Below are 14,125 nucleotides of genomic sequence, written 5' to 3' on the forward strand. Positions count from 1 at the left end.
GCCTAAAGTGACCCCCTCTATCCCTTATCCTGCTTCACGCTCCACACACACACAAAGATTTAGACTTCCTTACCTCTTCATCCCGAATACAGACTCAGTTTGAAAACAGCTCAGTTTACCTAGTCCAGGTTTCTCAGTCTCAGCATTACTAAAACTGGGGGCCGTGTAAGTCTTTTGTTGCAGGGGCGGGGGTGCTGTCTCACATTCTAGGGTCTTTAGCAGCATCTTGAGCCTGTAAGACACTAGATGCCAGTAGTAACTCATCACACAAGTTTTAACAACCCCAAATGACGCCAGATAGTGCCAAATGTCCCCTGGGGGGCAAAGTACCCCTGGCTGAGAACCACTGATGTAGTACAATCCAGTGCATAAAGTCTCTCCGGCACACAGCACTCAGTGAAGATACTGTGTGGGCCACCCCGATTGTGGACAAAAACAGTTCATTATAATATTATCAGTTGTTTACCTTTATAAAGGATAAATAAAAAAATTAAAGCCGTATCTGTCGTGCACAGGAACTCTTCAGCCCCAAACGAAACAAAGCAAAACCTTCCACCCCCTGTATGTGATTTATCTCAATGAATGTGACACAGTGGCTAACTGTCAGTTCTGGCTAATTCCTGGGTTCAAACCCTAACTCTGCCACTTCGCAGCTCTGTGACCTTAGCCAAGATTCCTAACTTCTCCATGCCTGTTTCCTTATCCATAAAATGTACATAATAATACACATCCACTCAGAGGGTTTGCAAACCCATAAATGGGTTAATAGAAACAAAACATTTAGGACGATGCCTACCAATCTATTTATTGCTATCGCTATGGCTATTGTAGAACCTGACTGACCTACAGCAGCGGTCCCCAACCTTTGTGGCACCAGGGACCGGCGCTCTTATGAGAATCCAATGCCTGATGATCTGAGGTGGAGCCGAGGCGGGGATGCTAGCGCTGGGGAGCGGCTGCAAATACAGATGAACTTTGCTCGCCTGCCCACCACTCACTTCCTGCTGTGCGGCCCGGTCCCTAACAGGCCATGGACCGGTACTGGTCCACGACTCGGGGGTGGGGAACCCCTGACCTAGAGGACCAGTGTTCCCAGCAGCAAAACTTGTGGAATGTGAGGCTTCAGAGGGTGTGGCAGCCCTATTTCCTGCCATAGAGAAGCCAGTCTGTCATGAAAGAATGAAGCCAACTTGCAGCAGAGTCAAAGAGAGTGCCCTAAAATAATTAATTTCTGTTTCTATTCGTTCCTAAGTTCCAGCTACCATTTCCCTCAGTTTAGCTGCAGATATCTTCCTCTGATTTTAAGATACTCTCGTTTCTTTCAATCTCTCCTTGTTTAGCTGAACTGAGTTTCAGTCATTTGCATCTAAAAGAGTTCTGACTAATAAGACTTCTAGGTTTCAGATGAATAAATAAATCTGATACGAAGGATACCAAAAGAGATAAAAGATTTTTCAGATTATATATAACTTGGTCTAAAATACTACTGATGTATTTTAGAGGCGCTATTTCAAAGTAAATAATCAATATTATAATTTAGAATAGTAAACTGACAAGTCTTAACATTTGAATTTAAAAGGAAAAAGCTGAAGAATTCTTTTAAATTATCTTATTTTAATCCTTGAATTTAAACTAAATATTACAAATATTTAGTAAGTGAGCTAAGAAATTTAATACACAGAAACTGGACATAGTTTACTTCAAGTGTTTGTAATATTTCTGGCGGAATTCTGTGACGAGTCCCTATGTTACACGTTTGTTTCAAAGCTGGCGACTTATCTGGAAAGGAACACGCTCTTCCTGGCCGGTAGTCTGTGGAATGTATTTCTGAGCTCACAAAAGGCACTTTAGTAAACACATTAGACCATTTTCCCATAAGACATTTGAAAATAAGTTTTCTTAATTAGAATCATAGAGGCCAAAAGGAAAACAACTATACACTACAGTTAACATCTTATTTCTTCTCTCTTTCTAGAAAATTCCTATCAGATGCTATTACTTCCACTTACTATTTTAAACTCAAGGGTTTTATAATGCTGTCTCCTCCACCTAGAATGCTAGTCCCAAGGATACTCCCATGGCTGGCTTCTGTTCATCCTTGAGGCCTCGCCTCAAATGGCCCCTCTTCAGAGAAGCTCCCTTTTGCCAGCCTTATCAACGGTAGCTGTACCCTCCCTGCCCCATTACCTTCTACCACATCACGAACCTAGTCCCTTGGTCTGCTCAACACAACCCGAATTACTCCACTTGTTTACTGTTAGCTTTCTTCGAGCCCAGTTTGTAATCTTGATAAATATTTCTGAGTGAGAAATGAGAAGGAAGAAAAACAGAACACACTAACTTCACTATAAATCAAGCTTGCTTAAACTTGGCACTATTGACATTCGAACCACATTATTCTTTGTGGTGGGGGCTGTTCTGTGCATTGCAGGATGTTTAGCAGCATCCCAGGCCTCTACGCATCGGTATAACCCTAGCACTTAGCTGTGACAACCAATAGTATCTCCAGATATTGTCAAAAATCCCCCGGGGAGAAAAACTGCCCCCCCCACCCCTATTAAGAATCCCCACTAACTGTGGGACCACAAACACAAAGGGCATCCATTCTGCTAGGCGACCCTACCATGGACCTCCAGTCAATCTACTCTCCTGCTTCACCAGGTGACCATTTCACATAGGATTCTTTTAAATCTAACACCTCCAACCATCTATCCTCTATGCTCATGTTCAAGACATAACCTCGCTATATTTTTTACCAAAATGAATAATAATAATAATAATAATAAAGAAAAGGAAACATTTACTCCTGGCCTAGAATGCTCTGTCCACAGACCTTCAAATGACACCAAGCTACGGCACTTCACCAAGCCACTGCTCAGACCACCTCAGAGAGGGCTCTCTCTTTCCCTCCTCTCTATCGCCTTCCCGAACTGCAGGCCATCACCATCTACCATACACTCATTCCTTCAATTATCTGTCAGCCACTGCTAGGTGAACTTTAAGAATGCAGGGGCTTTGTTTTTGTATATTACTCTATCCCCAAGTACTAGAATGCCTGGGATGTTGCAGGCAGTCATAAATATTTGTTGAAAAATTTCAACATAATTAAAAATACACACAGAAACAAAAATTTATCTATAAAGTTATTGGAATGTTCCAAGGAGGGGAGTAAAAAGACCAAAATAAATACTGACAACTGAAAACTCTGAGTTGAAAAAAAAAAAAGGCCTTAGAATTTAGAAAGAGCTCACTGCCTTCTCTGTGAAATCGTCACATCAGTGGAGTCTCTCTCGCGCAAACCCATATATTCTATGTACGACTATTAAGAATTTTTGAAATATTAAGTATCAGGGAAATAAACTAACAGATAATATGAATATCGAGACGGTCTACAGCTTGCCAAGTTAACTGTGGAAGAGCATAATATCCTTCTACAGCCATAAATATGGCTCCGAAATACAAATAAGAACGAAGACCGGCCTATATCATAACTGTGATCTCCATAAAACTGAACAGCAGTCATGAGATTAAATAAACTTTAGAATATGGTTTTCAATTTTATTTAATTTTCTTTAGATAACAGGTCTTCCAAAAAAAGCCCTATTTGGGAATTCTTCACATCTTCTGAAAAAGAATTAAAAATAGCATTCAATTCTGCCCCCTCCAAATTTTACAAGGAAGCTCTAAAATCAAGGCAACATCCATTATCATCTTCGACACAGATAACCGAATAAAGAATGAGAATATGAAGTATTAGAGGAAAAGGAGATACTGAAACATACCTGTTTCTCTTTAATAAAACTTCAAAACAACAGATTTCATAAGAATGCTTTAACACAATTCCATACCAATTTCTGGTGACTAAGAATGTGTGAATGTAAAAACAAACAAACAAAAAAAAAACACCTCACCAAAATGATCACTTAGAAACAACCAGCCATTTTTGGTGAAGAAAAAAAATTCTTATATTTATCCAAGCTCCGAATTCTAGGCAAAAAAGATCTTTTAGAAACATATTACTATAAAATGTTCCTGAATTATATTCTGTTGTGCATAAAAATATTACTTAATAGTACATATGCTATTTCTCTGTCTTATCATTCACATCTGCAGAAACAACCAGAAGTCTTTAAAACTGACAAGATGGTGGGTTCACGTGGAATTCAAATGTGCTTCTGCTTTACTTGTCTGCCAAGACATTTCTGGTTCTCATATAACATGTACTGTGAATCTGAAGAAATAGTAATGGAATGAAAAATCAGTAACGAAAAATATGCAATTTTCAGACAATGAAACACACATGCGAAGACCACAAGTGACAGGAACCACAAGCTTACGTTTTGTTGACACCCGTCAGCTGTGTGTTCAGAAACTATAACAACGTAACATGACAAAATATACTGTTTTGTATAAATAAAAATATAGCGAATCACCTTCATAATCCTCAACTAAGCAGCTATTACATGTTTAAAAATCTGCTTTAACATAAAAATGTATTATTGTACTCTGAAGGTAAAACAATGTCGACACACGCAAAAAATGTTACTAACAAACCATGGTTCTTTCAGAGAAAGTAATTCATCCACTGGAATCTGTTGAGAAAATAACCAAACTGCTGTGTTCTGAGAGAGCAATTACAGAGCATTATATGACACATACTGAAAAGAGCCTTCTAGTCAACGTACCACACAGAAAATGATGCAATAAGGTGAACGCCAAGTTGAAAGGCCGTAGAAACCCCCCCAGTTTTGCTAACCTGAAAGCCAGTTACATGACTCCAATTCCATAATTCTAGATCTATGATGTAAGGATAAACATTTCTCAAGTAATTTCACAAAGTGGGAAGTACAAGCGACAACAGCAAAACAATTCAAATGATATCAACGATCTCACTTAGCGCATCGGCTTCTGTCAACATTCAAGCCCACCTTCCTCAGACACTGCACAGACTCTGCAGAACTACTTCAATGCAACTGTGGCATCACCGCGTGCAAGCAAGTGCTGACTCCTGCAAATGAACAGCAGTGACACTAGATAACCTAGCAGCTGACAACAGGGTAAAAATGAAAAAGTTTCAATACGTCAAACTTTCAAAATCTGGCTATTAAAATGAACAACACTGTAACCATCCACTTGTAATAAAATTTCAGATTAATGTACTTGATAAGTTTATGATTTTCGGCTTTGGCCATAGCTGAATATTGACTTTACTGGCCAAGGTATATTTAGTGCACCTGATACAAACACACAAAGTATATCTGCAACATGGCACAGAGTAAATATTCAACAAATACCTAGTGAATTAATTGTAAATAGGTGGGATCCAGTGTCACTTCTTTTATGTGAATATCAGGGATATAATAATTTCAAGGAGAGGTATAATCCTAATTACTTAGCTGCTGATATGTCTGCAACTCATGTTAGGAACATGGCAGGTGACAGTACTAAACGCATACTAACTTTATGTAAGTTAAAAACCGCCAACAGCTGAGTGTCGGTATAACGGAGAGAGCGAGCCAGCTCAATCAGGTCTACTCATATTAAAGCACCTGCGGTGACGATCCGACATGCTATTTGCTCCAGCGATCGCACTGCAAATGCGTATCACACCCGAACCTTCTTCTCACATCTACTCCATTTCTCTTCCCCCCATTTCTTCTCCAAAAGAGAAGCTGCTAAACAGTATCTTTTGTTCTAGCACAATGACCACTGGGCAGCAGATATTTGCCCACCAAACAGCAGAACCAGGGTTTCCCTTTTCCTCGCGCTGTTTTCTGGTCTTTCTGTGGTAAACAAGACTGCGACGCTGTCCCCACTGCTGGTTCCACCGGCTCCACTGAACTTGGTAAGGAGACTTAACGTGCCCTCCTGGACGCTCTCTCTCTAGGCACTGGGATTCTCCCTCCCACCTGTACCCCTGGACCATCTGAGCATGAGCTGTCTACGAGTGAAGCAAGAAAATGCTGTTACTGCTGAACTTCAACCAACATGGGTAAATGAATGCCGAGGAGTCAAAGAGGTGGACCGCACTGCTTGCTTTCTTGTCACCCCTCATCCCCAAGCCTCTCCTTCCACAATCTGCTTTGTGATGCTGGGGCTAAGAAGCTGTAAAGTACATTTCCTAGACTACTCTGTCTGCTCACGTCTCCTTAGGTTCCATCGATGAGAAGGACTAAAAGGATCTTGGGAGGTGGGAAGAAAGAACATCCCTCTTTCTGTTTTCAAATCCTGTCAGCAAAACAGCTGTGGCTCTAGGCTCTAGCTTCCTGTGAAAGTCCTAGCAACAGAGGTCTGGGCATCCAGCTTTACGGGGTTCAGCCTTCGAGCTCCTAAATTCCACCTAACCCAACTCTTCCCTTTTGTTCTCCCAGCCCTAGAAGCGATACTTGCTTCCTGTGGTTACCATTAATATCTAAGTGATCTCATGTGATAAAATAAGAAATATATATTTGATCTTCACCCCAGTTCCTAATAACACAGAGCTCCTAATCCCTCGGAATTTCCTGAGTGACAGAAGCATCTTTTGTTTTAATGAGGTGACTCTTGGTGGGCCCCTAGACAGCTTCAAGACAGAGGCTGGTTACCAAAAAGACCGAGGCATGACTAGAGGGGTGAAGCTTTCAGCCCCATCTTCTGATCTCTGGGGAGGGGACAGGGACTGAAGACTGAGTTGGTCACCGATGGCCAAAGATTTATAATCAGACATGCCTGTGCAATGGAACCTCCTAAATGACAGGGTCTGAGGAGCTGCTAGGTTGGTAAATGCATCCACAGGCTGGGAGGGTGGAGCACCCCGACTCCATGGGGAAAGAAGCTCCTGTGCTCAGGACACTCCGGACCTCAACCTATGTGCCTATTCATCTGGCTGTTCATTTGTATCCTTTATAAAACCTTTTATAATAAAACCGGTACTAGAATGTGAAGTGTTCCCGAGTTCTGTGAGCCATTATAGATTATTAAGCCTGAGAAGGGTGTCATGAAAACCCCAAATTCATAGCTGGCAGGTCACAGTACAGAAGGCCTAGGACTTGTGACTGGCATCTGGGATGGAGGGCCATCTTGCGGGAGCAAGCCCTTAACCTGGGGTCTGCACTAACTCCAGGGAGTTAGTGTCAGAATCAAAGTCCACTGCAGAAGACCCAGATGATGTCTATAGAGTTAGAGAACTGGCTGGCGTGTGGGGAGCTCTCTCTCTCTCGGTGTCACTGGAACACAGTTCAGAACTGGCGGCAGAGCTGGGGGTAAAAGCACTCAGACCTCAGCATCCTCTTTTTGCTCAGGCTTCCAACACTCGTCTAAATAAATCCGTATGTTTAAATCTCCTGTTCTAAAACACCTAGCAAGGTTTCTGCTTCCCTGGCTGAAATCTGACCAGTACGAAGGAAGTTCTAGAGAGTAGCTTAATCCTTAATCTTACTAACACTATCTAACTGATCATTAGAAGGTACTAGTATAACTATTAATAAAGTGATCCTTTGATTCGCCTTCCTCTGTAAAATGTCAAGGAAAAGCAGCAGGGTTCAGGTATAACTGGGTGCCCAGCTACAATACCATCAAAATAGGACTAAAATCTTCCCATGAATCTCTAGCACATGCCAAGATCAACATATATATTTTTAGTCTCGTAATTACATGGAGTTGTTACTTGCCTTAAAGAAATGTGACACAAATGGACAATGGAATGGAGACTGGGACACTTGATTTCCATTCTTGACTCCATCACAAAATATGTGACTTTACACAAGTCAGTTTACTTCTTAGGCTGAGTCTCTCATATTGCTTCTGGCTATGATTCTACATATGTTACAGTGCATCTTGCCCAATACTGACATCTAGTGGATATACTTAGATTTAGTATTTTAAAATGAAAAATCTTATTTAAGCCATTTTAAATAAAAGACTTACTAGAATGCCTGGCCATGTGCAATAAGTAAAAATTAAGAGACCAATACTGCTGCTCTTCAAAAGGAAACGAACCACAAAAAAATAGTATTACATCAGATTGTTATGGCATCTTTGACTCTGAGTCAGAGATTACTAGTACTAGTAATCCTCCATACCTCTAGCCATTAAAAATTAAACTACCAAGGCAGAGTACTGCCTCGGGCGCAAATTTAGAACAAGAAAGCAAAGAAATGCTTCTTGCTATAATTATAATGTCTCCCAGCAGGCACAGGCATGGGGTATGAGAAGGCTTAATACAAAGTTCTAAGGTAAGTAACTTAGGAGGGTACAGAATGGTGTATGATGGAAATATTTTTTAAAAATCAAAACTCAAAATTATGTATTTTGCAAGGTTTCTCTTGAAAAAATATGATCATGAGATTAAAAACAGTATTCTGAATTCACTTTCTTAAAACTTACCACTATTTCGAAACCCAAAACTTAAATGCACATATACATATGGTGTACTCACAGGAGTCGTTATTTTTAGGTTTTTTAAATTTACAAATAAAGGTACACACATTCTTTTTTATGTTATCAATAATTTTTTTTTAATTTTAATGTAAAGTCACTGATGCTCAAAGAATACATGTGACTCATTCAAAGGTGCTCAACAAAACCGACTGGACTGGAATTCAGGTACTTCCTGCCAATCACTGGGACAGATACTGAGTATCCGGTATTGAGAAGCCTACAGACAAGTGGAAGAGACCAGATAAGACAGTGACTTGCTTTCAAAGAGAAGCGTGCAAACACAACTATGAACATACAGAAAAAAGAACACCTAACCAAAGGCTTCGCAAACAGGCTGATTCTTTCTTGTTTTCTATTTCTTTAAATTAGGAAACAATTCAAACATACAAAATACCATGTTCACATATTCTAACACCCAGATTAAAGCAGTAACATTTTGCAGGATTTGCTTCGGATGCCTCCCTACTTGTTTTGCACAGTTAACCATCCCACCCTCCCCCAATCAACTTTCTTCTCCTCCCCTCCCCTCTCTCCCCTCTCCCCAGGTAATCAGTACTTGAAGTGTTCTTCCTTTTCAAACGTACTTAAAATTTGTCACTACAAAGATATATTCCTAAGTAATACAGTACTGTTCTGCTTTTCTATTTGTAAATATGATATACTCAAGGAAATCTGCCAGGATTTGGCATACAGGACTAAGTACCAATCTTACATACCCTAGTATGAGTATGGCTGAAATGGTTAAAAGGTTCTACTTTCTCACATGACTTCAGTTAAAGTTAAAGGATAAAGTAAGTATTCTCTGAAGTGAGGTACCCTTACTTTTTTTGATGATTGGGGTCTCTTCTCAATATTAACAGGAAACAGTCGCTATGAGGACCAGAAGACACCAAAGAGAATGGCCTCACATCCAACCATCAAGGACTAAGGAAATCTTACACCAGTAAGGGACTATACGCTATGAATGTTTGTGTCCCCTCAAAATTTACGTGTTGAAATCCTAACACCCAAATAGGTCCTTTGGGAGGTAATTAACTCATCAAAGTGGAGCCCGCAGGAGCAGAATTAGTGCCGTAATAAAACAGACCCCAGAGAGCTCCCTCGCCCCTCTACCACATGCTGGCACAGCAAGAAGACAGCCACAGGCTCTCACCAGAGCCAGCCATGCCGGCACCTGACCTTAGAGCCTCCAGAAATGTAAGAAACAAATCTGTGGTACTTTGGTATTGCAACTCCAACGGACTAAAACACGTGCTAAAGCTTGACCATCCAACCTCAGTATGAACTTATTCTACAGCATCCATGCCGAGTAGTCATCTAGCCCCAGCTTAAATACTCTACTCTGCATGACTATACCCAGAGAATAAGTTATCCTCCTTCCAAATGACTTCAGTTTTAGACTTCAATTGTTGGAAACTTTTCTAGAAACTTTAGCAAATGATCGAATGATGCACAATTAACTCAACATGAATCTTGCCCTAAAGAAACACATAAATTTTGTATTAAGCTGAAATTCACTCACTTGTTAACTTCTTCTCATTGGTCCTAGTTCTCACTGGCCTCCTGGAACTAAACTAAACAATCTGTGCCATTTGACAACCCATTAAATATCTCAAATATCTTTAGATGTATTAAACTGAGGTCAAAAGGAAGTTATCCATCAGACTGTATCTATACACATATACTCACATATGCAAAGAATTATAAACAAGATATTCCTGTCTAGTAATTATGCGAATTTAGGTTCAGAAAGAGAATAAAGTTTAGGAGTTACTTAGGAAACACTCATCCTGAGGACTTTCTTAAACATTACAGACTGAAGGGACTCAGAGCAACGGAACCATTTGTCCTCGAATGTGACAGTAACTTCACCTCTGTATCCAAAGCACCTTGCAGAGAGCCTTGGATGCTGTAAGCACTGAGTGAAAGTAAAAGTCAATGAGTGAGATCTTACCTTGTGCCACATACCATGCTAAGTAGTATATACACCTTTTAATCTTATAAAATCTTCAACCATTTTATGAGGTTGATTAGCATTACAATCCTCATATTACTTCTGAGCAACCAGAAGGTCAGAAGGATTAAGTAAGTTGCTCGAGGTACACAGTGAAGCTGGAATTCTTACTCAGGCAAATCTGGCTCCCAACAGTTCTCGTAACCATTATGCCATGCTGCTTCTTAGTTATAAATGAAAAGACATACAACTCATAAGAGTTAAAAATTTTTTAATTCTTCCTGAAAGAAATTCTAGTATTAAAATTTTTAAATTAGGAATAAAATTCTAAGAGAGAGAGAAAAAAATAATGACTAGAAAAGATGGCGGACAGTAACTAAGAAATTTCCTTAAATATTTCTCTACTGTTTGTCAGGTCTTTGTGTCTCACTCAGCCTGGAACATAAAGGAATTTATATGGTGAAATTACAGGAGGGCACAGCCAAATATTTCCCTTGTTCTTGAACTTCAATTAAAATCATTCTCTAATCTATAATGCCTCCAAACTCATCATAACCAAACAGAATACAAAAACAAAATATACATTTTCTTTTTGGTAATCATACAATTTTTAAGATATGTGCTTGAGTAATTTTTCTGCATTTATAAATCAGTATCTGTTATAATGCTAAAAGACGCCAGCAGAGGTCTTTCATTACATTCTGATCTTGCAGAGGAGGTGGTTAACTAAAGCCAAATATGTACTTTCATTATATTATTTTTAAAAATATTATTTTACTTCAGTTGGAGAGCAGAAACAGACATCCTGAATAAATTTAAAAGCATACTCCATGGCTATTTTCAAATGTCAAGGCCTGATACCTTTACTAAATAACACTGTAAAAGCTTATTTACTCAAAAACAAAAACAAAGAAAAACCTACTTAAAAAAAAATAGGAGGTAATGCACTGTTTTCTTATAGTGGAGCATATTAATTTTAAATGGATTTTTCAAATCGTCATGTAAGACCAAATGCAGAATGTATAGATCATATAAACTCTTTTGAACTGTTACTTAATAGCTTTTAAAATTCCGCATGGCATATACAAGGGCAACATTTATTTATAGCAAAGTTCAAATCACTTAAATTGGCTTAACTAGTTTGAATATTTTATCACATGTCTAAAGTTGCCAGTAGGGAGAACGAAGACGAGAAAGGAGAAAAATGAAGAGAATGAGAAAGAATAGAAAATCCGAGCCCCGAATACAGGGTTCATAAAATGACTCAAAATCATGGAGCTCAATCCTCTAATTTTATAAAAGGAACTGAGGACTAGAGAAATTTGGTGACTTAGGCAAAAGCAGCAAATTAGTTTCTTTTTTAAGTGGGGCTTCGTTTAATGACCCTGGTAGTGCAGCTTTTGAGAATATCTTTTAAAAAATAACATCAGGGCAGATCGCATTGATAGAACGAATCAAGTATCACAACCAAATACCCCCAAAAGTCACATATCCCACCATGTCACCTTCGAGACAAATACGAGCATTGGTTTTAATATCAACCAAATTTCAACAGACCTACCGTTCACTTTATCAGTAGTCAGCTACAAGATGCTGAACATTCAAATTTAGAAACACCATTCCGGGCTCTTCCTAACTTAGGCTGGCTCATGATCATTTTCATACTGCTGAAATAACTGAAAAACACTGGATGATTTGTTACAAGTCTCGACCCTTTTTGTGTGTTTCCACACCACAAGCATCAGAGCACCTACTATTTGCATCCTTCCTACGACAAACAGTTATGACAATTCTCTTATTAAACTTTAAGCATCTCGAACTTTTTTTTTTAACATGTGTAGTTCGTGTTTCTGAACTAGTGTGTAAGCTCTTTGGAGGCAGGCATGCTCCAAGGCTTAACACTTATCTTCTACTCCCTTTCCCACAGAATACGTTGTTTCTGTGATTATTACCCAGACAACAGAAGTTTCTTCAACGCTATTTCAAGAACTTCTAGCCCATACCTTTAGGCTACTTTTTAAGGTGTGGATGTGTAATTAGGATTAATTATACAGAACACAAAATCTACATTTACTTGAGTACGATGGAGAAAGAAAGGTCTAGCTGACTTTTCTCTAACAGATCTTAATCTGGGATCCAGAGAGAGAATTCAGTGACCTGTAAATGTGGATGGGAACCTTTTTGCCAATCTCTATGTGAAAGTTAGCAATTCCTTCAACCAAGATGATAGGGAGCAAACCACAGTAGTATTAGAAATACCTATGAACTTGTCGTCAATAGAAATCAGAGGTATTTTCATACTGCATTATAATTACTGCAAACTCATCATTATTCAAAATTACAGTACTTAGCAGAATTGTCGCCAAAGCTTATACTCTAAGAAATATATATATTACTCTATCAAAAATTTGCATTTTTAACATCTGTTAATTGTATTTCAATATAACTGATTTCCTCTTTGAGCTTATGTTTTTTACTTCATAAAATCATGAATCATTATTAGAATTATTATTGAGAAGGGATTCACAGGCTTCGCCAGATTTCCAAACAGGTCCATGACACCAAAAATGGTTGAGAACTCCTGCACTGTCACATACAGATTAGGTGAGGTGACTACAATTCCAAAGGGCCATCGTGATAACTGTCACATCAATTCTAATAAAACGACAGGCAAGTTTTGAAATGTAAACATGTTTATGACTAGGAAGAGCACCTAAAGAAATTTTAAGCTGATCATTTTCACTTGAAGAACACAATGTCCACAGAAAAATTACATTTTCAAATACCCATTTATTAAAATTAACTAGTTATAATTAAAACTATTACAGGATTATAAATGTTTAAGTACTCAGGATCCTTTAACAGTAACTATTTTGTTGTGTTCTTTATTTCTAAGACTTTTTTAAAAGGTTCAAAACCAATAATTGGTAGAATTTCTTATTAAGAAAGTATATAAAAGTTGTCTTCCCTTCTAGCTTCCAAATAAATAAACAAATAAATTTTTTAAGCTGTTAGAATTATGGCTTAGAACTTTTCTGATCAACTACACTGGTGGTGGCTAAAATAACTTAAAAAGAAATTTAAAAAAAAAACAAAAAACCCAGAAAACATACCTCTCCTATTGAAAGAAAGCTGAAAAAAAAAACCAAAAAAACAAAAAACTAATTAATTTACATTTCCCCACACTGCCTCCTAATCTAAGCGAGACACTGAACGATACAGGGTATTCCCTAAGGACATTTTTAGCAGCTCAAATATTATGTATAGAACATTTTCCTGTACCAGCCAACAGAAGTTTCTCCAAAGCTATTTCAATAACTTCTAGCCTACACCTTTAGTCGATGTAGTTTTTCATTTAAATCATAACTTTTCATTTGGATTTGAGTAATCATTTCCCCCCATAACATATTTACCTTCAGCCAGTGCTGGTGATTCTGTTCTCGTCCCTCTATCTGTTAAAGAAAGAACAGAGGAAGAAAGTCTAAAACATTATTATACTTTAAAACAAGTTTATTAAAACTTTAAAAATAAAGTTCATAATGCATGAACTTGTCACATGTCACATGTATATGGTTTGCGTGTCTGCCTGTCTCCTTAGATTAACTCGACAGCTATTTACAGAGGACCTACTAAGACTAAGGTATTATGTTACACCCTGGAAAACACCAATAAGTGATAAGACACCCGAGTTGTCAACCTCAAGACATTCAAAGACTAATAATAGGTATACCAAGTAAAGTACACAGTTCTCAT

General features: G+C 38.5%; 1 protein-coding gene across 6 annotated transcripts in view; it reads right to left on the minus strand.

Annotated features, from left to right (window-relative positions):
* CYRIB (CYFIP related Rac1 interactor B) overlaps positions 1–14,125 on the minus strand; it is a 121,128-nt gene that overhangs the window by 29,511 nt on the left and 77,492 nt on the right. For all 6 annotated transcript variants that reach the window (XM_039845870.1, XM_039845869.1, XM_039845868.1 and 3 more), the window contains one exon: positions 13,786–13,824. The gene's annotated coding sequence lies outside the window, so the exon portion shown is untranslated. The remainder of the gene's footprint in view (positions 1–13,785; positions 13,825–14,125) is intronic.

The sequence above is a fragment of the Pteropus medius genome, unplaced genomic scaffold, assembly GCF_902729225.1.
Source record: "Pteropus medius unplaced genomic scaffold, Ma_sr-lr_union100, whole genome shotgun sequence".
Taxonomy (NCBI): Eukaryota; Metazoa; Chordata; class Mammalia; order Chiroptera; family Pteropodidae; genus Pteropus; species Pteropus medius.